This window comes from Talpa occidentalis, unplaced genomic scaffold (assembly GCF_014898055.3).
Source record: "Talpa occidentalis isolate TD23 unplaced genomic scaffold, MPIMG_talOcc4v2.1 talOcc4.10, whole genome shotgun sequence".
NCBI lineage: Eukaryota > Metazoa > Chordata > Mammalia > Eulipotyphla > Talpidae > Talpa > Talpa occidentalis.
Window position 1 is genome coordinate 70,633,132 of NW_023600993.1, and position 23,977 is coordinate 70,657,108.

The 23,977-nt window shown below is 40.2% G+C and overlaps 1 protein-coding gene and 1 pseudogene across 1 annotated transcript in view; both read right to left on the bottom strand.

Moving 5' to 3' along the window:
* The window catches only part of SLC24A3 (solute carrier family 24 member 3), a 523,373-nt gene that overhangs the window by 154,706 nt on the left and 344,690 nt on the right, over positions 1–23,977 (bottom strand). The gene's annotated exons all lie outside the window — the stretch shown is intronic.
* On the bottom strand, positions 2,731–9,366 carry LOC119237529 (heterogeneous nuclear ribonucleoprotein A1-like; annotated as a pseudogene).

The following is a 23,977-nucleotide window of genomic DNA, read 5'->3' on the forward strand; positions in this document are numbered from 1 at the left end:
TCCAATTTCATGAACTGATAATATTCCTTTTACACTAAAGTTGATTTCTGTCACTTGCAACTGTCCTTCCTGAAGCCTGTAATCACCCAAGCATGAAATGAGCTCCCTGGCCCTTGACTCCTGGCTGTTGCACTGATTCAGCTGCTCCTCTACCCTCATCAGCTTGTTTTCTTTTTCACATGTGTGTGTTTGGGCTCTTCAACCAGATTGAAAGATTCCAAAGTGCATCTTAACACTTGATTCTGTGGAAATATCAGATATGTGCACAAAAAACAACATGTGCACCAGGGATATTTATTCCAAAATGATGATTACAATAAATTATCAAAACCTAACAAATGCACTATAGGGGATGAGTTACATAAACTATGATTCATCATTCAAGGAAATACCTTAGAAGGGATTATGTAAATGCATATTTTGTGATAAGGAAAGGTATTTGCAACACATTACTAACAGAAAAATGTTAGAAAATGGTGTGCACAATCTCTTTTTTAAACAACTTATGTATATGAGTATATACACACACACACTTATATAAGTGTATCTACATATAAGAGTTTGTAAGGCCATAAATCAAAATAATTTCTCCCATGGTTGGTGTGACACTGGGTGTATTTCACAATTTCTATCCATATTTTCTGGTTTTTCCATCTTAAATTTCTATTACTTCTGTAGTCTTCGGGGGTCTTGAGAGATTTTAGAGGTGAGGACTCTGTCTTAATGTTAATCTCCGAGGAGTCTGCGATGCTTAGCATGCAGAGAAAGCAATAAAAATAACTTTTTATTGATTGGTCTATTCATAAGCTACACAAAATTATTTGCCTGTGAGACTTATTTTTGGGAAAATGTAAATTAAAAAAAAAAGTTTAATGCTCTGCTTTACAGCTTTGTGGATGAGTCAGAATGTACATTCCCAAGTTGCTATGGATTCAAACCCTCTCTGCCCTATGACTGAGCTCATCAGTGACATGCAGACTTTAACATTATCTTTGAAAGGACTTGCAAATGCAGCAATTGGAATTACTGTTACACCTCTGTGGATTCTCCACGATCTCAGTAAGATGTCCAGAGCTGACATACCCAACTTACTGAAACAGCCAACGACATTTAGAAGTCTCTAAAACATCTTTCTAAAAATACATTCCAATATTACATATTGATCCTGTTTCAAGGCAAGAAACTCCATCTAACACATTGCAATATCAATGTTTGGAATGGGATGAGAAATGAATAGATCTGCGAGGCTTTTGTACTTTCAAGGGTGATGGCTATTTAAAGTCATATTAGTTCCTTTGCACAAAGAGTATGGTGGGGCCACCCACCCTCAATCAGTTATCTGTGGCAAGGCACCACTGGAAACCAGAGGTTCCTTTCTGGCTGCAGCGTGCCTCCTGGCATCTGAGGGTGGACCTGCCACTTTACCTGCTAGACATTCATTCTAACTTTCTGTGGTGTTACCCACTGGAAATCAGGTTCCCACTGGGAAAACAAACAAAACAGAACAAGATATCGACTTGGGAGTTGTCAGGGACAGGAGAGGATGTGCATGTGGAGTAATGGGAAAGGAAACTGTACCTTCTGCTCAATTTTGTTGTGAATCTAAGATACTCTAAAGAAGGTTTACTGCTACTTATAAGAAAACCCACAAAACCAAAACAGAACAAAAGAACACAACAAAACAAATGTATAAAGTCAAATACTAAGATGCAGAAAGCCTACCGGAAGTGTGATGATGGTAATTTTGATACAACTTGTCCAAATAATTACAGAGTAAGGCATGTGGGGATCTGTTTGATTATTCCTATGGTTCCAAAGGATGTAATATTATCATTGATCATGATGACACTAGTACTATTACCATTAATACTTTGCCACTACTTAGACCAATAACTCAAGCAAGTTCCAGATACTTTAAAAGGACTATCTTAATTTTTCTAATTCCTGTGGGAGGCAAGGAATTATTGGCCCATTTCTCAGAAGATATAATAACTTATCCAAGGCTGCGTGGTTAGCAAATGGCAGGGATTGGATTTGATCCTCCAACTCTCTCCCAGTCTCCCATAGAGTCCAGCTGCTTCTCCATTCAGAGGTCATTTCTGATTCCCTGCTGCACCCCCATTTCTCTATTTTCAGCTCTCCTACCAATAACATGTCTTCTCCAACCACAGAGAGATAACAACAGATTCAGAATCCCAGTCACCCACCCATGCAGTCTGCCTATATGAGCCACTGATATCCCCTGCCTCTAAAAGCCATTTCCATTTAACTAATTATATGTTTCATTTAACTTATTTAAAATTTTTTTATTTTAATTACATACTCACATATGAATATAGCATTTACAAAAGTGAATAAATGTGATCAGTGTGAACACGAGTAAAAACTAGCTACCTTTCCTTATTTTTTAGTTAATTCTTGTTTTCCCCTATAAATGAATGGACTGTAAACACTGCTGCAATGAAAATCTTTATTTTTTTAAAAGACACATTTATTCAGTGTCATGATCAGACTATTACATTTAGCAATCAATAGCATGGGTGCAAAAAAAAAACTACATTAAAATTCTTTGTTGGAATGCTTTTACACTTGCCACAGAACAGAAACTAAAATAATCTGTTATACAATTAGTCACAAATACAGTCCTTAAGTTTTTTACCCATTCACACAAGTATTGTCTAAAATATGTCTTCTTTGGAGCAGCGAAGCCCTGCCACCTCTGTGCTTGGCTTAGGTCACAGATCTGTTGTAACCTGTAGCTCCCCTGTCACTTCTCTCCTCTCTGCTAAGCTTTGTTTCTTGCAGTTGATAAAACCTTCTGCCATTGTCATTGTCACTGTTGTTTCTGGAGTCATCCTGGTTTCGTGGTTTGGTGAAGTATTGGCTTCTGCCACCATAGGCCACGCTTCTGCCTCCAAAATTTCCACCTTTCATGAGCCCAAAATTTGAAGATTGTTGTAATTGCCAAAATCATTGTAGCTTGCCACTCCTGCCACAGCCACTACCCTGGGTTCCATAACCCTGTCTACTATTTTGATGGCCTCTGCTTCTTCCAGACTAACCAAGACTCTTCCATAAGCACCACCGCTACCAAATCCACTACAGCCATCCTCACTGCCACCATATCCGCCACCTGCACCACTACGGCTGTCACCAAGGTCACCTTGACCACTGAAGTTTCCTCCACAACCAAAGTGGTCATTCCCAACAAAACCACCTCCATGACCACCACCAAAGCTTCCAGAACCACTTTGACCTCTTTGGCTGAGTGAAGCACTGGCCACCTCCGGCTTAGACAGGGCTTTCCTTACTTCACAGTTGTGGCCATTGACAGTATGGCATTTCTTTTTTTTTTTTTATATAAATTCTTTTTTATTTTTATATTCCCCATACAATTGCGACCCCCTTATTTTGACCCTAATCCCTCCCCTCCCTGTCCCCCAACCCCCATAGAGTGTCTCTGGTTCATAGTTGTTTGATTTTGATTTTTACTTTCTTATAGTTATTCATTTTCCTGGTCCCTTATTTAAGTTTTCTAGATTCCTGCTATGAGTGAGACCATCTGGTATTTTTCTTTTTCTTTCTGGCTTATTTCTTTTTTTTTTAAGATATTTTATTTTTATTTATTTTTTTTAGATTAGATTTTTTTTAAATAATAAATTTTATTTTTATATTCCCCATACAATTGCAACCCCCCCCATTCTGACCCCAATCCCTCCCCTCCCGCCCCCCACCTGCCAAAAAGTGTCTCTGGTTCATAGTTTTTTGTTGATTTTGATTTTCACTTTCTTATAGTTATTCATTTTCCTGGTCCCTTATTTAAGTTTTCTAGATTCCTGCTATGAGTGAGACCATCCGGTATTTTTCTTTTTCTTTCTGGCTTGTTTCGCTGAGCATGATCCCTTCCAGCGCCATCCATGTTGCTGCAAATTGCATGTGTTTATCTTTTTTGAATGCTGAGTAATAGTCCATGGTGTATATGTACCACATCTTCTTGATCCAGTCATCTATTTTTGGGCATTTGGGTTGTTTCCAAAGCTTAGCTATTGTAAAGAGTGCTGCTATAAACATAGGGGTGCAGGTGCTCTTTGGAATTGATGTTTCTGTGTCCTTTGGGTAAATACCTAGGAGTGGAATTGCTGGATCATGTGGAAGCTCTATGTTTAGTAGGTCAAGAAATCTCCACACAGCTCTCCACAGTGGTTGGACCAGTTTGCACTCCCACCAACAGTGCAGGACAGTTCCTTTTTCTCCACAACCTCGCCAACATTTGTTGTTGCTAGTTTTTTTAATATGTGCCGTTCTCACTGGTGTAAGATGGTATCTCATGGTAGTTTTGATTTGCATTTCCCTGATTACAAGTGATGTTGAACATTTTTTCATATGCCTGTTGGCCATTTGCATTTCTTCTTCAGAGAAGTTTCTTTTTAGCTCTTTTGCCCATTTTTTGACTGGAATATTTTCTTTGTTTTTGTTGAGTCTAATCAGCTCTTTGTAGATTTTTGTGATCAGTCCTTTATCATTAGTGTTGTGTGCAAAAATGTTCTCCCAGTCGGTGGGGTTTCTCTTTGCTTGTGTTATTGTCTCTTTGCTGTGTAGAAGCTCTTTAATTTGATGTAGTCCCAGCTGTTTATATTTGCCTTCACTATCACTGCTTTGGGTGATGTGTCTGTAAAGATGTCTTTGATTGCATATCACATAGTATTTTGCCTATATTTCCTTCTATGTATTTTATGGTTTCAGGTCTTATGTTTAGTTCTTTAACCCATTTTTGAGTTGGTTTTTGTGTATGGTGTGAGGTAGTAGTCAAGCTTCATTCTTTTGCATGTAGCGACCCAGTTTTCCCTGCACCATTTATTGAACAAACTTTCTTTGCTCCAATGCATATTCTTTGCTCCTTTGTCAAAGATTAGTTGACCATAAATCTGTGGGTTTATTTCTGGATTTTCTATTCGATTCCATTGGTCTGTGTGTCTGTTCTTGTTCCAATACCATGCAGTTTTGATGATTATGGCTTTGTAGTATAGTTTGAAGTCTGGGAGTGTGATGCCTCCATTCCCTTCTCTTTTTTTCAGGATAGCTTTGGCTATTTGGGGTTTTTGGTGATTCCATATGAATTTCATCAATAATTGTTCTATTTCTTTGAAGAATGACATTGAAATTTTTATTGGAATAGCATTGAATCTGTATATTGCTTTTGGTAGGATGGCCATTTTAATAATGTTTATTCTTCCAATCCATGAGCAGGGGATGTCTTTCCATTTCTTTGTGTCTTCTTCTATTTCTTTTAACAGTGTTTTATAGTTTTCTTTGTATAGGTCCTTTACCTCTTTAGTTAGATTTATTCCCAAGTATTTGATTTATTTTGTTTCGATAATAAAAGGGATTTTTTTAAATTTCTTCTTCTTCAGATTTATTGTTTGTGTATAGGAAGGCTACTGACTTTTGCGTGTTGCTTTTGTATCCTGCCACTTTACTGAACTGATTGATGAGTAGAATTAGTTTTTCTGTGGAGTTTTTGGGGTTCTCTATGTATATTATCATATCATCTGCAAATAGTGATAGTTTGACTTCTTCTTTTCCTATTTGGATTCCTTGTATGTCTTTCTCTTGTCTTATTGCTCTGGCTAGGACTTCCAGTATTATATTGAAAAGCAGTGGTGAGAGTGGACATCCTTGTCTTGTTCCAGATCTTAATGGAAATGCTTTCAGCTTTTCACCATTGAGAAAGATACTGGCTGTTGGCTTGTCATATATGGCCTTTATGATGTTGAGGTATGTTCCTTGTATCCCAAGAATTTCAAGGGCTTTCATCATGAATGGGTGTTGCACTTTGTCGAAGGCTTTCTCAGCATCTATTGATGTTATCATATGGTTTTTATATTTCTTTTTGTTGATGTGTTGGATAACGTTGATTGATTTTCGGATGTTGAACCATCCTTGTGTCCCTGGAATGAATCCTACTTGGTCGTGGTGAATTATCTTATGGATACATTGTTTGATTCTGATAGCTAAAATTTTATTGAGGATTTTTGCATCAGTGTTCATTAGGGAGATTGGCCTGTAGTTTTCCTTTTTTGTGTTGTCCTTGTTCGGTTTTGGTATTAGTATAATGTTGGCTTCATAGAACGTGTTTGGTATTGTCCCTTCCTTCTCAATTTTTTGGAAGAGTTTGTGAAGGATAGGCACTAATTCGTCTCTGAATGTTTGGTAGAATTCATTTGTAAATCCATCAGGTCCTGGGCTTTTGTTTTTGGGGAGGTTTTTGATTACCACTTCAATTTCGCTGCTTGTAATTAGTCTGTTTAGGTGTTCTATTTCTTCTTTATCTAGCTTTGGGTGATTGTAGAGTTGTAGGAATTTGTCCATCTCCTCTAGATTGTTGAACTTGTTTCCATATAACTGTTCATAGTAGTTACTGATTATTCTTTTGATTTCTGCTGTGTCCATTGTGATTTCTCCTCTTTCATTTATGATTCTGTTTATTTGTGCTTTCTCCCTTTTTTCCTTTGTGAGCGTGGCTAGGGGTTTGTCTATTTTATTGATTTTTTTGAAGAACCAGCTCTTGGTTTCATTGATCTTTTGGATTGTTTTTTTTAGTTTCGATTTCATTTATTTCTGCTTTGGTTTTTATTATTTCTTTTCTTCTACTGGTTTTGGGGTTTTTTTGTTGTTCTTTTTCTAGATCTTTGAGCTTTGAGATTAGGTTGTTTCTTTGAGTTCTCTCTTGTTTCTTGATGTGAGCCTCTATTGCTATATATTTTCCTCTTATTACTGCTTTTGCTGCATCCCATACATTTAGGAAATTGGTGTCCTCCTTGTCATTCAATTCAAAGAATTTTTTAATTTCTTCTTTAATATCCTCGTTAGTCCAGTGGTCTTCCAGAAGTGTGGTTTCCAATCTCCATGAGGTAGGAGAGTTCCTTGCCTTCTTTTTATGGTTTATTTCTAGTTTGATGCCTTCATCGTCAGAAAAGATGGTTGGTATGATTTCAATCTTGGTGTATCTGTTGATGTTTGTCTTGTGTCCCAGGATGTGATCGATCCTGGAGAATGATCCGTGTGCACTTGAGAAAAATGTGTACTCAGATTTTTTTTGGGTTTAGTGTTCTATAGATGTCTGTTAAGCCCAAGCGCTCTAGATCCTTATATAGAGCATTAGTGTCTTTACTTATTTTTTGTCTCGTTGATCTATCCATTGTTGATAGTGGTGTGTTGAAGTCTCCCACTACGTATATGTTTTCTCTGATGTCTATTTTCAGAGATGACAATAGTTGTCTGATATATTTTGGTGCTCCTTTGTTTGGTGAATGTATGTTAATGAGTGTTATTTCTTCTTGAAGTATTGTCCCCTTGATCATAATGTAGTGACCGTTGGGGTCTCTTTTTATCTTTTTGAGTTTGAAATCTCTTTTATCTGATATAAGTATAGCTGTTCCTGCTTTCTTCTTTGGTCCATTTGCTTGTAGGATTGTTTTCCATCCTTTAACTTTGAGTCTATTTTTATCTTTTGTAGCTAAATGTTTTTCCTGGAGACAGCAAAAGGTTGGGTTTTGTTTCTTAATCCAGCCTGCGACTCTGTGTCTTTTTATTGAAGAGTTTAGTCCATTTACATTTAGAGTTAATATTGATATGTTAACATCTGTATTTGCCATTGTGTTTGTCTTTCCTTTGATTTTATTTATTTATTCTTTTAATAACTTTTTTTTTGGCCTTCTTTCATTGTTATTCGTCCCTCTGAGGTTCTGGCTTTAGGACTCCTTGTAGTATTTTTTGGAGAGGGGGTTTAGTCGTAATGAAATTCCAGAGTTTCTGTTTGTCTGGGAAGGTCTTTATTCTTTCTTCATAGAGGAAGGAGAGCTTTGCAGGATAGAGTATTCTTGGTTGGCATCTGTTTTCTTGGAGTCTGTTGACTATGTCCCTCTACTTGCTCCTTGCCCGTAGTGTTTCTTCTGATGTCTGATGTCAGTCTGATTGGTTTTCCTTTGAATGTTATCTGTTTCTTCCCTCTTGTCAGCTTTATTATTTTTTCCTTGTCCTGGATTCTTGGGAGCTTTACTATTATGTGTCTTGCTGTATTTTTCCTTTTGTTGTGGAAGTTTGGTGTTCTTCTTGCTTTTTGTATATCAATTTTCAGCTCCTTCTTCACATTTGGGAAGTTCTCTTCAATTATCTCATTGAATATTTTCTCTGTTCCTACATCTCTCTCCTCTCCTTCTGGGATTCCTAGAACTCTTATATTTCCTTTCCTCATGGTGTCAGATAGTTCCCGAAGTCTTTCTTCGTTCTTTTTCCTTCATACTTCTCTTTCCTTTTCTGTTTTGGTTCTTTTTATTTCTGTGTCTTCAAGAGTACTTATTCGTTCTTCCATTTCATCTATTCTGCTTTCATTGCTTTTCCCAGAGTTCTTTAGCGCCTCCATTAATTCTTTGATTTCCTGCATTTCTTTTACTTCCCTCTTTAGGGACTCAATTTCATTCTTCTGATCGTTGATTATTTTTCCCTTATCATTGTTTTCCTTTATGACTCCTGTCAGTTTTTTATTCATGGCAATTTTAAACTCTCTTTCTGGAAGGCTCAGAAGTTCTTCCAAGTTACTGTCGTTGCAATCTGGGGGGTGGTTTTCTTTTTGTGGTGTGCTTTTTTCCTGAGGAGTTGCTGGGTTGCATGTGGTTTTTCTACTCCCTACTGTCTGTTTTCTAATTTGCCATATGCATTGGGACACTGTGTTGCTGGTACTGGCCGGCATCTTGGGCTCACCTCTGGCTCCTCCGGGAGCCTTCTGCTGGTTTCAAGCAGTCTTTACTGAAGAAATGTCCCTGTTCTAAAGTGGCGATGCGGGGACGCACTCCCTGCGTGCACTAGTATGGCATTTCTGAATAACAATCTTGTCTACAGAATCACAGTCATCAAAGGTTAGAAAGGCAAATCCTCTCTTTTGCCCCTGCCTTCAGCAGTCATAATTTTAGCCACTTCGAATTTCCCATACTGCTCAAAACAATGTCTTAGGGGATTTTCTTCAGTTTCTTCTTTAATGCCACCAACACAAATCTTTTTCATTTAAGTGGGCACTGGGTCTTTGAGAATCTTCTCTTGAGACAGCCCTCTCTGGTTCCACAACTCTCCCATCTGCCTTGTGAGGCCTTGCATTCATGGCTGCATCTACCTCCTCCACCGTGGTGTAAGTGATAAACCCAAAGCTTTTGGATGGCTGAGTGTTTGCATTTCTCATTAGCACATGGTCTGAGAGCATCCCCATTGCTCAAAATGGCTTCTCAGACTCTCACAGGTTATTTCAAAGCTTAAACCTCCAATGAAGAACATCCACAGCTCTTCTGGATCCTTGGGAGACTCTGACTTTGACATGATGGCAGTGGAAGGGGACGCTTTTACAATGCTTACTTGGTGGTGTCTACAGGCAGAAAGGGGTAATCTAACGAAGGTGTCCTGCAATCAAAACCTTTAAACATATGTCCCTCAGCATTTCTAGGATAAATTTCCAGATGTGGAATTGTTGGGAGATGTTTTCTTTAAATATTATTATTTTTGCAAGGTTAACTACAAAATACAAGGCAGATTTGAACTCTCGAAAATGCTTGAATGGGCCCAATAACCTGGGACAGCCCAAGTGTACCACATGCACCTGGATTCTGAGTGCACAGCTACATGGACCAGAACAAAGGCAAGTGGGACTCATTCTGGAAATGGTGGATGAGGGGTATCTGGAGAGGAAGGAGATGATTCTATTGACCCAGGACTCATGACCACAGGGTGTTTTTGTTTTTTTTTTTAAAGATTTATTTATTTATTTATACAAGCACTAGGTATAGTCAGAAGCACAGGAGGGTGAGAGAATTCACCAGAGCCAGAGCGGGGAGCAGAACAGGCAGACTGATTAAATACACTACTGTGAGGAGCAGCGGGCATGGCAGGAGAGGTGTGCGTGCCATGTGGGATCCTCACCGGTGGCCAGGGATCAAACCGGTGCTGCGGAGGCTGCAGGCAGCTTTGCAGCCCAGTGCTCAACTGCTGCACCACCGGGGAGACCCCACAGGGTGCTTCTTCTCTAGAAACTTTCCATTCCATGTGGGAATCTGTACTTGGGCATCGACCATGTATTGCCTGAATGGTGCACAAGTGTATCCAGCCTCCCTTCTCTTGAAGGGACATGTATGTTCATGTCCACCCCATCCCCAGGTGGACTGACCCAGAACAAGGGCCCCCTGTACATGAAGTGAATGCGTTCCAAGGAGGGTTTCCCTTGGAAGTCATCATGGGAAATGTCTGAGGGGCACCATCCAGCACAGTAGCTGTTGAAGGAGAGGAAGCTTGTGACCTTGGAGGAAGTCAAGATGGGGTAAAGGACCTGGCACCAAGTCTTAGACTTCACACCTCAAGCTTCTGTGAGCTTGAACAACTCCCCTTACCTCGCCTAGCCCTCCTCAACAGGTGACCATCACACCATGCTCCTCAATAAATTTATGAGGGTTTGTGAGGAGTAAGTGGAAACAACAAGCAAAGGTGCTTGAAGAGGACAAAGCAGCTCATGTAACATCAATAACACCCCAGGGTTGTACCCCAGCTACCAAGAGACAAGGAGAGCAGAGCTGAGTGCCCCCAGTCACCCCAGATGAGGCTGTGAGAGATCAGCAGACAATCAGTTGACCCCCAGACTCTAGGTGAGTCCAGCTCAGACCGGCCAACTTCAAACCAGTTCAACTGAATCCTAAAGACCCATGAGCCAAATAAACAAACGTTTGTTGTCATTTATCACTGAGGTTTTGAGGTCACTTTGAGCACTGCATATTATCATGGCACTAGGTTACAGAGAGCCAAGGTGATAACAAAGAGCCATAGTGAAAACAGTAAAACGAGGAGCAATTTCCAAGAAAGCTGATTTTCTATTTCTAGTGACAATATCCTCAATGTTCTAATCTCCCTGGAACTAGCCATGGCCATATGACACAGTTTTGCCCAAAAAGTAAGGGGCAGATGCAGTTAATGTTACCCTTTATTTATACCTTGAATTTGTAGGTGATGTCTGCAATGGCAGGAACCATTGCCAACCTCCTAAGGATGGCAGAGCTCCGAGGATGCCATTCACCAACTGATCTAATTCCAGAAACTATCTCCCTCTGTACTTTTACTAGCGACAAAATGGACCTCCTGTTTGTCTCAGTTGCCACTAGTCAGGGTTTCTGTACTTGCAGCCATGTTTTCCTTAGCAGATATGGGGCACAGAAGGTTCCTTTTGCTGGGCAAGGGTAATGAAGCAGATCAGAGAAAGCATCACAGAAGAAGAGGATTTTGAAAGACAAATACTATGTCATTGGGCGATTTCAAAGGTTGATTGGAACTAATAAAAGCAGAGACCCTTGGCAACAGTGGTTAAACTGAAAAATATCTAAGGTAATAGGAAATCACCATGGCGTATGGCTTAATAGAGGTGAACAGGCTCTAGCTAAAGTGTCGAGATACGTAAGGGCTTTTGAATTGTGAGGGCAAGTGTATCCGAACGACATGATATTAGCCCTGCTGTTTTATGTGACATCTGTAGTCAGCGGTTTTCACAGACAATTTCTTTTTACTACATTATCTGCACTCACGTTGCTCTATCTTTAATTTCAATGAAGATGGTGTTGGGGAAGCAATTCCTGGGGAAGATGGATAGAACTCTGGCCTTGAGGAGAATTGTAAATCTCCCAGGGAATATGGTTTGAATGATAACCAAAAAAATCTTCCTTTTTCCTGTTCTGTCTTTTTCAAGTGATCATGTATGATTAGACTTACAAAAAAAAAAAAAACAAAAAAACCAACAACAAAAACAAAACAAAACAAAAATAAACCACCCAAACTATTTCATTGCAAATAATATTTCCTTATTATAAGCTTGGTATTTTAGCCTCATGGTGCCTTGAGGCACTAACATAGGTGCCTATTGGCAGGTTCTGACTTCACCACAGACTTTATTCTCTTAGAAACATTGTCTCTAGTGATGAGAGAGGAGAGAGACTGAGACTCACAGCCAGACCAAGGTTCTGAACAAGATTCTAGAAGTTGCATGGAAGAGGAACACTGGAGATGCTATGGTTACCCCTGGTCCCCCCATGACATTAATTTAGAGGGTTCTACCGCATTTTAAGTGTAATATTCCACCTCAATTTGTTTGAGGACTTTCGATCTAAACTTACATAAAGCTGTCAAGAAAAGCTGAGGCATAGGTGTCCTTGGCAGGCTGATGGGGGCTGAAGCTTCAGCACCCCAGTTCCCTTGCCCTGAGCGGGGTGCCTTTGCAGTCTCCCTGGGTTCCCAGAAAAATTAAGCTTCACATGCCCATGGTATTGTAAGTTGCACCTTACACCTTCTATTAGCAATCTCCCCTTCTATCTCACTTCCTACTCCCCTGCCGAGGTTTTTATTCACCCCCCAAATAACCATGCCAATCCTTGTCTCTGGGTCTGCATCTGGGAGAGCCCAAATTTAAACAAAAGGGAAGGGGGTTAAGGAAGACAGCAGAAGGAATGAAATACAGTTAGAAATCAAGATAGTCCACTCTCAAAAGCAACCGTCTTCCCAAAGCTAGGGGACTCTTCCTTTGTCCCATCTGGTGATCATTTTGTCAGTTGCATTAACTGAAGAGAATCTTGTGACGGGTTTATCTGCGGTGGTGCAGGCAGGAATAAGAGGACCAACAGGCAATGCGGTGGCACCTAGAACCTAGCAATGCAGGAAGCAAGAGGAGGGAACAGAGTGTCTACAGCCTGGTGAGTGTGTGGACAGGGCTGTTCGGTGGTGGTCTCAGAAGGGGCAGACGGAAACAGCTGCTCTGAACTCTGGAGAGCCAGAAGGGATCAGGGAAGGAATTCCCATTCACCTTTCCAAAAGGCAGAACCTCACTTGTGGAATCAGCAGTAATAATTTCCCTACTCTATATGTGCTTCCTTCCTTTTCAGAGTTTTAACCAGCTGAAGTCTTCATTTGGCTTGCACAAGAACAGGCATAGAGAATAGGGTTGAGAAAAAGAGGACAGGTTCAAAGAGTAAGGTAGTGACAAGCTTGGGCATCCTTAGTGTTGTCAAAAGCACCCTGACCTCAGCAGTCCAAGGGACCTGCTGGGTGTGGGAGTGAGAAAAGTGGATGAGGCAGGGTCTGTGGTTGGCTGGGAAGTGGTGGCCCATCTTACAGGACAACCTGTGCTCTGCCCTGGCCTATGCTGCACAGAATAGATGTTTACTGTGTTCACAACTTAGAACTTTTAAGTAAAATCTCTTAATTTTGAGTAATGAGTACTCTGTTACCATTCTGACTTTGGCTTCTTTCTTTTTTGCAGGCTCTGCTCCAGGCACAGTGATCTCTTAACTGTTATGTGATCAAACCTGGTTGGCTCTGCCCCAGGACCCTCTGCCCCAGCTCCCTCACAGGCTTCCTCCCTCCCTTCCTTCAGTTCAAGTCTCACTCTCTGGAAGCCCACCCTGACCTTTCAAGGGGCTTCTTCTATACCTCCCTTTTTCTTTGTTTTGTTGCATGAATTATCTCCTACCACACCGAATAACCTACTTTTTATTCTATTTATTTTACTGTCTGTCTCCTTTAGAATGTTAGTTTCCACAAAAGTCTGCCCATTTTGTGCTCTAATGTATCCCAAGGGCCTAGAACAGGGCTGAGACATAATACATGTCTAACAAACACTTGCTGAATGAATGATTGAATTCAACAATGTAAAGCACGGAGTCAACCAAATAAAATACGTCAATAGTAAGATCTTTGAACTTCGGTCTGATCCAATTGCTCTCAGTTTTTCTGTTTGTTTGATTTGATTTGGAAACTGAAGTCCTGAGCAATTTTATAACTGCTCTGCAGTCACTCCATCATAATGGTCTGTTCTAAAACTCTCATCCTTAGACTTTTGGACCAGAGTTTGTCCCACAACATCATGCTCAATTTCATGGATTGAAATGGTTCAGATGGGGACCTAGTTCTGTAACCTTGGACTTGCCACATGTGGAAACCCAACTGAACAGGGATTATTTTTCCATGACTTTCCAGTTTCCTCTGACAGACATGATACCTGTAGTTGTTAAACATGTGACCCCATACCTGAACTTTAAGAGCCCCACACTGTGGTATCCTGTACCTGGGCTCCATGACAGTGAAAATACCCAAAACATCTGGAGAGCCCAGCAGGACAGAAATTTGGGATAGTTTTGTTCATTGCTGTGCCCTTAAGCCTGGCAGGAAGGGAGGAAGGAAGGAGAAAAGGAGAGAGGGGAGAAAGGAAGGAAAAAGCTCCTTCTGTGGGCCAGACCCTGGGCTCAGTGATTGGCATAAATTAGTTTATTTTGCCTCCCTAATAACCCACATACAGAGGTTGAACCTATAGAGAATCCAATTTACAGATGATAAAACTAAGATTTGCAAAGAATACAAAGCATACCCTATCAAGAGAGTCAGCAATTATGCAAATCTGTTGCTATATGACTTCCAAATCCCCAGTGTTATTCACCCAGTACAGTCCAAGCACTGAGGAGGGGAATTCCCTACCTGATATGAATAAACCAAAGAAAAGGGCTCCTGGGTCTTGAATGAGATGGCCAGTAGCAGACCCTCAGATCAGAATCCATCTGCAATGGAGGGCCAGTAAAGTAGTGGGAGAGTTGGACAAAAAGGGAGAAGAAGTCATGGAAAAGAGATGGTGCTGATGACACTCCAGCCTCTGATCCTTCACAGAACTCTGTAGTGTAGACAGCACCACAGACCCTGCCTTGCAACAGAGCTAGGCTCTCTTACTACCATACCTGCCAGTCACTGGCTGGGGCCACTCCAGAGAATGTAAATCCCGAGGTGCTCCCCTACTCTCAGTGCATCCTGGTAAAGTGGCTCCAGTAGCCCAAGATAGTTATCTGAAAATCACAAGGGCGTGGTCCAAGAAGAAAAGCACACAAAATCTGAGGGCTAGGCACATGAACTAGTAAAGAGGATGCAGGTCAATCTGATGGAACATGAAGATGTCTGCTAAATATGTAAGCGGATCATTGATAATAACTGAACACACAACTGAATTCTATGTGACCACAGAGGAAGGACACCTAACCCATGTTTTCTAGAGTAAGGTGAAGGGAAAAGTTGATACTTATATTAATCTGAGAACACAATCAAGCATTAGTCAAGTAAAAAAGTCAGAGAGAATTGGCTAGACAAGAAAACAGCATGAATAGCAACAAAGTGTTATGAGTTAACATGGTTTATGCTGAAAAGTACATAGTATTACTACTGTTGAAGTGCAGACTGTGAATGAGGAAGCTGGACAGATGAGGCTGCAGAAACAGGCAAAGGTCAGTTTAAGGAAGTTCTTGTGCACCATGCTGAGATATCTTGATGCATTAAGTGCAGACTCATGAATAGGAATCACTGTTGACTAGATGAGCATTATGAGGATAATGATGATGAAAATGTTTTGATGGTGGTGGTGATGATGATGATAGTGGTGGTGATGATGATAGTGACTGTGATATGGTAACAGTAAGGACAGTGATAATGTTGGTGATGGTGCTGAAGGTGATGGTGCTGATCTAATAATGTGATGATGATGATGATGATGATGATGGCAGTGGTGGTGATGACAATGATTGTCATGTGATGACTATAGAGACAATAGTGATAATGATGAAGACCTCAGACATTTGTTGAATATTGACCACAGGCCTAGAACTACTTTAAACTTGATCTCTCAACTATACCACGAGACATGTAGTTTTCAGGCAAGAAATCTGAGGTAGAGAAAATACAAGCTCAAAGTCTCAGAGACAGTGCAGGACAGAAACTGGATTTCAATCCCAATTGTATGACTCCAATCCAAGTCAGAGCTCATGGCTCTAATAAAAATTGCTTTCAGCAGTGAGAGGATGAGTGGTCTGAAGGTCTAGGTTGCCCACTGGTAAATATTTCTCATGACCTCATTCTTCCTTGACTTTTTCTTTCCTCTCTTACTCAGCGATACTTCCCTCTCCCTTTTCCAGTGAGCCCCAGTGACATACACTGGGGGGAGTCCCCACAACACCATGTAAATACTGACAACAATAGGCTTGCTTACCAACACTTTCTCTTTCTTTTTGGGCTCATTTGAGAAAATGAGGACAATGATTTCTACCCTTGGGATGCATTGTAAATACTACCAATTTTTTTTTTTTTAAGATTTATTTATTTTGGGCCTCCCTGGTGGCACAAGGGGTTAAGAACCGCACTATGAAGCAATCCGCAGCCTCTGAAGCACGAGTTCGATCCCCGGCTGGACACAGAGAAACCCACATGGTGCAGCAGTCCTCTCCTGTCTTGCCCTCTGCTCCCCTCAGCAGTGTATTTCAGTCAGTCTGCCTGTTCTGTTCCCCATTCTGTCTCTGGTGAGTCCTCTCACCCCCCGCATCTCTGGCCTGTACCCCAGTTCTTGTGTGCATAAATAATCTTTAAAAAAAGATGCATAAATAAATTAATAAATCTTTTAAAAAGATTTATTTATTTATACAAGAGCTTGGGTACAGGCCAGAGGCGTGGGAGGGTAAGAAGATTCACCAGAGACAGAGCTGGGAGTAGAACTGATGGACGAACCAAAAGCACTGTTGAGGGGAGCAGCGGGCGAGACAGGAGAGGTCTGCCGTGCCATGTGGGTATCTCTCTGGCTGGCCGGGAATTGAACCCATACTGCAGAGGCTGTGGACAGCTTCACAGCACTGCACTCAACCCGCTGAGCCAATGGGGAGGCCAATACTACCAATCCTAACTTTTCTGGGGGACTCTGAAAATTACTCAACTATCTGCAAGATGGTGGAACTCTTCAAAGTTTTTATTGGTAACCTGAGCAGAGCTTTCTGAAGAAAACCATAATACAGTAGAATTTTGATGCCAGAGTTAGAGCTAAGCTTACTGTACATCTGTCTTTGAAAGACACCAGGCTGGAAGAAGTTATCAAGATATTTGCATTCTAAACTTTCTGTCATTTTTTTGTTATTCTGTCTCCATATACAGTCCTGGGAGCTGGTGGGCACTGTGTCTGGCAGATAACATCAGTGAAACTGCAAGCCAGTCATGGATGCACAAGTAGGACTTCCAAAAACAGAACAGGCATGAGACATTGCACTCCAGGCAGGCTCACAACCTGGCGCCTCTTCAAACCCATGTCCTTTAAATATTTATTCAACATTTATTTAGTGGAAGAGGGATGAGGAAACTAATCTTCTATTAATAAAAAAATGTATATAGAAATAAAGCCTCTTACTAATTCATTTCTACTGGTGCAGCCTAGTTGATTTGATGATGATCTTCTGCAAAGTCTTCCCCCATATTGCTGTAATCGTTATTCTCTTTCAAGCTCCTTTTGTACTTTTCTAAAGTAGGCAACTTCTTGTTGGTGAATTCTAAGTATTAATATTTTACATCTAGTTAGTGATACACATTTTATTTGATGTTGCTAAATACTGTGCACTGTTCAATTTTAAAATTTCAGCTTATGGGATAATGTACATGTAAGAGAAATAGGCCAGTGGTAGCAAGTAGCAGGCAGATACTTTGATTTCTACTTTAGGTGACTGCTTCAGGTGGAGGGAATGAATTTGTCTTCAGTTGTCTTGTGGATACTCGAGTTAGTGGCACCATCTTTCTCATCTACTATATTGATGTTTTAGTACCCCTGGTAGATTGGCATCCTGAGAAAATGCTCAGATGTTTACCCTCCAATTTGACTTTAGTCACCCTGCTGAGAACCACAGTAACAATCCCGGGTGAGGACCATTTGCTTAACTGCATGTCTCTCCCAGGTCCTACTACCAGGACAACCCAGTATCGCAGGATGCTTTTCTGTGTGTATATAAGTTACCATTAGTAGTGAGGGGTACAGTGGAGTGTCCTATTTGAGAAGGTAGAAAGGGCCTAACCAGCTGGATGGCTGGGGGTGGGGTCCAGTCTAGGGCTGCGTGTGTGAATGAACAAAGCTAATGGGCTCTTGTGGGGCTTAAACTGTGACCTTCATTTTATTGCTTAAGATCTAGTGCAGCTGATGAAGCCAGACCAAAGCTTTATATTACAGTGTTTCCAACTTCATACTTCAATGACAAACCATTAAAATAATTACCAGATGATTACTATGGACTTTTAACTAGGAGGTTCAAAGCCTCTCTTGCTAGACAGTTAGCCATTTGGCCACATATGCTCCCTTCCCTCTGGCTGATCGCAGCCGATTTGATGTTAGGGGATATTCCAAGGCATCCTTTGTACCTGGACAAGAGTACAAATGCCTTCTGGTCTCAGAATGTTCTTCCTACATTGCTGTTTAGCTGCGGTGACCTTAGAAAGCAACCAGGGCTTAACACAGAGAGGGTCTCAGATTGTTCCATTAAAAATCCTCTCTTCTGATGGAGGAACAGTCACTAACAATGAGAAGGGGCACCTCTTGTTGCAGTTTGTAAATGCTGACACCAGTGTTAGGAGCTATGGCTTCAAGGCAGAGCTAAAATTTAATCATGCTTTTAGTGACCTTCCCCAGGGCTCAGGAAAATTGAGAAGCAGAGTTTCTTGAGGAAGTAGAAGCAAATAAAAATCCAGGAGATCATCTAAAGGCATGAGGGGAAAGCACACTGAAGTACAATTGAAATTAGTTCCCTTGAGGTTACGAAGGAGAACAGTGGTATCCTTAAGTTTTCTGCAGTTCTCTTCTGCAACATACAAAACAGAAATGGAAGAAATTTGCAAGCTAGTGAATCCTGCTCTCCCTTATGTTAATAACTGGGAGGAGGCAGAGATGCACTGTGTTTACAAAGCTGAAATCAGATAGTCTGGGTCTATATCTCAACTGTGTGAAATGAGGTGAGTGTTTTAACCCCGTTAAGGCTTCAGTTGTCTTTGTCTGTAAAATGGAAAAAACAATAATATCTACATCATATGCTTGTTTTGAAGCTAGATAAAACATACAAACTTCTTAGCATAACAGCTGGACTGTTGTAAGCTTTCAATAAATGCTGAATAATATTAGTGGTGTCATTATGTTAAATCAAGTTGCAGAAAAGTGGGACCTGAATTGAAATGGACTAATTTCAATAAGGAATCATTAATAAGAAATGTTAGAAAATATTAGTAGACTTATTCCTCTCTTGGACTGCATCTGTGGGGTCACTTACTTATATGGAGGCAGGTGTACAGGATTGGTTTGTAAAGCTCCTGGTTCACTTTCCTTCCCAAGTCTCCTAAAGATGTTGCCCAGCCAAAGAAACCCAACCCAGGTTTCACATTCCAACAAAACATGATTTAAGTTTCCCTAGTGGTCAGTGGGAACAGCCAAATAAATGATAAAATCTAACCCACCCTGGAACCAATGATAATTACAACTGAAAAGCAGATGGGGTCTCAATCTAGGCCCATCTGTTCCACATCTATGGGAAGTTTCCCCAGCAGAGAGAAGAGAGAGTTATAGCCAATTTCTTTTTGCCCCAAGAAAGATTGGACTTCTGCATTTAAGAAAGTATCTTACTTGCCATCACAAGATTTTCTCTACTCTACATAGCCCCAGAAACATTAGGTCAGACATTCATGCAAGGAAAGGTCAGCAGAATTAGCTCAGGAATGAAGATGGTTCCTCAAACTCAAGACGTTAACACTAGTGAGAAAATCTGGAGATAAGAAAATATTTCAATATAACTCAACTACTGGTTTGTAAGACAACCTCTCCTCACCCCATATATAATTCCAATTAAGTGGCCTGGATGAGGAAATTATTTGATTGGATTCTATTACTTAGAGCTATATTAGCTATCTTTCTAAGAACTCACTAAGAAGCAATTTCCTCTTTCCCTTTTTAAACACAACATATTAATTGAACAGAAGAAGAATGAACTAATACAGTGGCTCCTATAGGGAATGCCAGTGTTGCTGGGTCTTGTCAGGAAGGGATTCTAAATTTACAGGTATGAGCCAATAAAGGAAGTATAATCTAGTGGACACAGAAGCAGGAGATCACAGAGATCGTGGGGGCTAGGAGGCTCAGTTGCTGCTGACTGCTGGTCTGCATGTGTATCCGGTCCCCTGCTTTAGATTAAAGGCATGTAGATATACCTAAGGCCCCAAAATTCTTTTTCCCTTTGCCCGAATCAACCATGAACCTGCCCAGCCTGGGATGGTTGCACAACAGTTGGTAGGTGGGAATCCAATGTTTGAGGAAAGCATGTGGCCCTGGGAGAAGATGCTGTTTGTGTCCCTTGGCCTACTTTTAACAACAGATACTTTGAGAGACACAGGCAGCTTCCTAGTCAGGACAACTTCCCACCTCACTGTGGCTCTCTTCTCTGCTGAGGAAGTCCCTGAGCAGCTTTTCTGCTGAGGAAGTCCCTGATGTCAGAGAACTTTCCTGAGTCCATCCACAGAACAGTCTGAAAAAGCCCAGGTTTTAGCAACTGAGAGCCAATCATCAACAAAAGAGAAACAGGAATAGGCAGCAGTCAGAGTATTCAGCAACTAGGCTTCTCAGTCCTGACTGAGATAATTTTGATTCATGGTCTACACCGTTCCCCCAAAAGTCTTCAGAGGAAATCCAGAGAGAGCCCTGGTAGTTTATAAGGCTGACCAGTTCTTTAATGCCCCCTTTGTTGGTGTGCCTCTTTTTACTGACTTGCTTTCCTACTTCCTGATTTTTGCTTCCTGGTATTACCTCAAATAAACTTCCTGCACCTGGTGTGCCAGAGCAGGCTTCTGTCAGCTCATAAGGACCAATTACAACTTTTCAGGAATTTTCCAAGTCCACTGATAAAATATTGGTGGTACAGGATAGGTTTTGGTGTGGGCATTTTACACTGTAGAAATTGGCACATGCTACAAGACAGAACCAACCTTTTTTCTTGACAGAAGAGGCAGTTGTTAAATTTACCTATATACTACTATCTTTACCCAAGTCCTTGGTCTCAGGGTTTGTTTTGGAGAACAGAGAAATTAAGCATCAGATGCCCTACTGAAGCCAACACATAAGCTTTCGGATAATAATAATAAAAAAAAATCTGCCATGATTGTTACAAACATTCTTCATTGGCCAAATTAAGGTTTTTAGTGTAGTTAACTAAGAGAATTTGTTTCTAAATTTAGAGTTAAGGAAATAAGTAGAGAAACTGAAAGAAAAACTGCTAAGAGCCTTTGCTACTTAACACTTATTCAAGATGATATACAGGAGAAAATCTTTGTGCAACCTTGGGTTACACAAGATTTATTAGATAGAATACTTTTTAAAAAGGAAAATAAAGAAAAAGTAAAACGATTGATAGAATGGACCACATTGACATAGAAAACAAAGCAAGACAAAAGTTTACACTTCAGAAAACACTTTGAAAATGAAAAGAAGGCCACAGGCTGGTAAAAATAGTTGCAAAATAAGTATCTTAAGAAATATTTGTATTCAACCATATAAAGTATACAACTGAAAAAAAACCCAAAACAACCTAATTACAAATGGACAAAATATTTGAACAGACACTTTATCAAAGAAGATAATGAATGAAAAAGAATCTCATGGAAAGATGTTCAACATTATTAGTCAAAGGTCCTAATCTAATTAGAAACCTCTACATACTCACTGGAATGGTTGGTGTTAAAAAGGTTAATAAGATTGTCTTTTTTGATTGCTGAATAATATTCCATTGTGTATATGTACCATATCTTCTTGATCCAGTCATCTATTTTTGGGCATTTAGGTTGTAAACTCATGCAATTTGCAGCAACATGGATGGAGCTGGAGGGGATCATGCTTAGTGAAATAAGCCAGAGAGGAAAGAAAAACACTGGATGGTCTCACTCATAGCAGGAATTTAGAAAACCTAAATAAAGGACTGGGAAAAAGACTAATTATAATAAAGAAAAAAATAAAAATCAACAAACAACTGTAGACCAGAGATACACTACTGGGCCGGGGGGAGGAGAGGAGGGATTAGGGTCAAAATAAGGGGGGTGGGAATTATATGGGGAATATAACCAAAATGAAAATGCATACATTGTGCAAAAATGAAAAATGATGTAAAAATTACATAAAATAAAATTTAAAAAAAGGCTAATGATATCAAGGGCTGGTAAGAATGTGGAGCAACTGGAATTCTCATGCATTGCTAGGTGGGGTGCAAAAAGCTACAGCAATGTTGGAAAAATATTGGCAGTTACTTACAAAACTTAACATACACTTAGATATCACCCTCAGGTATTTACCCAAGTGAAATGAAAACATCTATAGACACTAACTTTTGTATCTGAATGTTCAAATTAGCTTTATATGAAAATAACCCAGATGTCTGTTAACAGATGAATGATAAGTAAACAGGGGTAAATCTGTACAGTGGGACTCAACTTGGCAATAAAAAGGAATGAACTCTGTAAATACAACACATACATATCATGATGTGGGTGGATCTCAAAAGCATTATGGTAAGTGACGAAGGTTGATATCACCAGTCAAAAAACATCACATCCTTCTGACATGCCATACCAAAAAAGAGTACAATGTCATTGCGATATTTCTTTTGGACACGAATAATGTCACCCAAACCATCAGAAAACAGCACACAGATCTAATTGACCTGTGCTTTGAAACTGAATTTTATGAAAAAGACCAAGAGCCTGTCATGGATTGGAAGTGATTAAAGAGACATACAACTAAATGCAAAATGAGATCCTGGTTGAATTAGGAAAGGAGATTAATGAGAAAACTGGTGAAGTTTGATTAAGTTCTGCTGATTAGTTGTTAGTATTGTACCAATGTTAACTTCCTGGTTTTCACAACTGTACTATGGTTATATAAGATGTTAACAACAGGGTTAGTCAGGCTGAATAGGAATTTGTTCTTATTTTTGCAGCTTTTCTGTAAGTCTAAAATTATTTCAAAATTAAAAAAAACTTAAAAAATGGAGGGTTTTTTTGGTATGCAAATTATACTTCAATGAAAGTAATTAAAACAATTAGCAGGTCCACATTTCTCAAACTGTGACCCAGAGAGTCTGCTGTTTCTTCGAGGGGCCTGACATGGGAAGCTTCATGCTCATGTCCCTTCCCAGTCTCCTACCTGAGGTCACAGTTCAACCAAAGCATCTCCATTGTGCTTCATGTGTGTGTATATGTATGCATGTGTGCACACACATAATGCATGTACACACATACACACATGTACATATTATATATGTATGGATACACACATGTATACACATGTACATATAATGATTCATATGTGTATATATGCACACATAATTATTCTGCTTATGATTTCAAAAAGGACAAATATTATTGCTAAGAAAATTCATTTCAACAATAATATTAAATTTTCAAACATTCAACTTAGTTCTAACTTTTTTTGGACTTGGTGATGGTTGCTGAGTTTGAGACAGTGAAACCAATAGTTGGACACAGTGTTGTCAACTGGTAAATGTGCAATAATTGACTCTCAGGGTGGTGGGGGAAGCCCCAATCATAATACTTTCTGATTTCAATGTAGAAGTACTACCACTATGTTCAATTTTAGGTTATGTGGCAGAATCAGGGAGAGATGGACAGTGGGCACTCATGAGCCAGGAGAAGTATCTTCAGGCCACTCTGGGACAGATCTGGCTGGGCAGGAGGCCGGACTCAGATAATTGGGAAAGATGGTCTCACAAGTGTTTAGAAGCAGTAAAGAGCCCTTCATCTGGTTGATAAGAAGCATGAAAGAGTCAAGATGCTGCATCACGGAAGACCAAGGAGACCTGGAGGAAAGTACCACAGTTTGTATGTGAACTACAGGCTCCTAAGTTATCCTGAGATTGATCCCAAAGTGGAAGCATGCTTTGCCAGAGAAAAGCATACTGCTTGCAGACTCCCAAAGGGCTGGGCAAGCCCAGGTGCCTGGGAATCTCGTTGGCAGCAAGAGCAAAGGTCCAAGGGACAATCACACCTCGGAGAAGGCCACATCTGTTAGGCCACCAGTAATGAAGCAAAG